Consider the following 2,609-nt stretch of genomic DNA (forward strand, 5'->3'; position numbering starts at 1 on the left):
TAAGTAGTTTTTATCCCAACGAATATTACGGCGTGACATTTATCTATCAAAAGAGTCTGGAGTTAAATTATTGAAACTACAGCCGCAGCAGTTCGTTTTGGGGTAAATGTTTATGTTCTGTAGTCAACACAAGAGAGTCGCATCTTCAGATGACATCCAGTTATTTCTGTAATCACTCCATCATTTCAGGAGAAAAAGAGAAGAGACCATTTTATGGGGGAAAGTAATTTGAGAGAAGATTCGCTCCTCACAAAGTGGCTTATTCCGAAATGATCATAGCTTCGGTATTACCGAAATTAGACTCATCTCCCCGCCTGAAGTAAGAAATATCGTCCTATTCCAGGCTTTTTATTAGCCAATCAAATTTCCTTCGGATCTCCATTTGTGATTTGTGAAAAATATAATTCCTCGAAAAGCTGAGTTCGAGCATATTGCTTATTTTCCCTTAATTTATTATTCTAATCACAGCCGCCGCCGCGCGATAATGCGGCCATTAGGCGAAAAAATTCGTTTAGGTTTTATACCCCGAAATGGGCGCGGGTTCGATTTGGGAGACAACGAATTTCTCGGGCGTTAAATTTTTTTTTTTCGTCGCGCGCGGATCGAGGCGAGGGCAGAGGGGAGGGGAGGAAGATGCGCGGGGGCGGAGGAGGGGAGAGGGGGGGGAAACTTTGAGAGCTGGATTTGTTTAAAAAAAAAAAAGAAAAGGGGGAAAAAAAAAAAAAAAAAGGGCGATTCCGCCCCATTATTTGTTTTAGCTCGTCCTGGTTTTTTTTTTTTCCCCTTCTCCCAGACTTACCCCCCTTAAATTCGCAGTTCTTTTATCCTCCCCCCTCCTCCCAAAAATACCCTGGCTGAGACGGGGAGGTTTTATAGAGGAGGGAGGGGAACGAGGGTCCGAACCCTCCGCAGCAAACGCGCGCCCAGGTTACTTTTTCTGCCCGCCAGCATCAAAATTTCCCCTTTTCCCCATTATGGAATTTATTATCTTGTCTGCTGGCTGGAAAAATGGGATCTCCATTGTGCTCGGGAAGCTGTTGTGGTCGTAGTTTCCCCCCTCGTAACTTTTAACTACCTGTTATAAAATTTATTGGTGGTTTGTAAAGTGAATAAAGTAATTTCCCTTCCATCCGGTTGTATTACAACCTTTGTGTTGGTCGGGCCAGCCAGACACGCAGCCAGCCAGGGCAAGGCAAAAAATAAATCCGAGAGGGATCCGCGAGTGAGACCCGGCCCCCCCCTCCGCCCTCTCCGCACCCCCGCTCGGTTGATTTTCACTCGTTAAAATTAAATTAATGCGCGGAAATACCTGGGGGTGTGTGTGTAAAAATAAAATAAATAAATAAATAAATAAATAAATAAATAAATAAATAAATATTAAATAAATAAATATATATATATATGTATAAATTAAAAGAATCGTTCCTGGAAATGTGCGGCCAGAGAGGAAAACGGACGGGGAAAAACCGCGCCGAAAATATTTGATATTTTCGGGTTGTTTGGGGGTTTTTTTGTGGGTTTTTTTGGGTTTTTTTTCCGGTTGCGGTTTTTTTTTGGCCCAAGTGCGCGCGCGGCCCTGAGAGCTGAGGGTTGGGGTCGAGGTGGGAAAAAAAACCCCAAATAAGTGGCCTCGTCTGTGAGGAGAAGGGGAGCAGAAAGGCGGCTCCGCGCAGGGTTTGCTCAGGAGGGAACCCGCCCGGGCTTTGCGGTCGCCTTTTTTTCCCCCAGTTGTGGTTCGTGGGGTGCCGCCGAGCAGGCCTCGACACGGCCAAAAAATGTCCTTGCCTTCCCAAATCCCAGATTTGCCAGCCCTCTACACGGCCCTCCCCTGGCTGGGGGGAAAAAAAAAAAGAGATATCAAAAGGCTCCATAATAATAATAATAATAATAATAATATTAATATGAATATTATTATTAATAATAATAATTCCGCCTTAAAAGCGTCGCAGCCCCGACTCGGTGCGGGTAAAACAAAAGGCTGGGGGGGGGTTTGCTGGAGGAAATAAATGATTTTTAGTGCTTTAAAAACCGTGCTGGGAGGTGTCCCGCCAGCAAACCCCAAAGCTGGGAGGGTTCGGGGAATTCGGGAAAAGGGGCGCGGGAGTTTCTGGGTCGACGTCGCGCCTTCGCCTCAAGTTTTGGGCGGAATTCGGGCACTTCCAGGTGCCCCCTCGGGGGCTGGGCTGGGCAGAGCGGGCCGGGGGGGCTCAGGGGGCAGAAAAGGTGTGGAGGGACATTTATTTTTTGACCCCGGGAGGGTTTAATTGGCAGCGGACACACCCTTGGCAGGGTCTGTCTGGCAGGGAATTCCGGGGGGGACTCGAAAATAACCATTTTCCCCTAATTATTTGTTTCTTTTTCCCCTCCAGCTTATTGTCCTCGGCTCTTAATTAAAGGCTTTTTAAATTAACGCGCGCGCGGCGTTTAATGGGTTTATTTTTCAAACCCACCGCGCTCCGTTTTTACCTCCTCTGCTTTTCCTCCTTCTCCCCCCCAGATAATTACCAAAACGGAAATTAATAACGACGCTCAAAGGCCAAACCTTCGAGAAAAGCCGAGACGGCGACGAGCGTCAAATTAAACCCGAATCTACGTTTAAAAGGAAAAAA

This window comes from Manacus candei, unplaced genomic scaffold (genome assembly GCF_025592945.1).
Source record: "Manacus candei isolate 608988 ecotype Guabito, Panama unplaced genomic scaffold, ASM2559294v1 h1tg000244l, whole genome shotgun sequence".
In the NCBI taxonomy this organism is placed as follows: Eukaryota; Metazoa; Chordata; class Aves; order Passeriformes; family Pipridae; genus Manacus; species Manacus candei.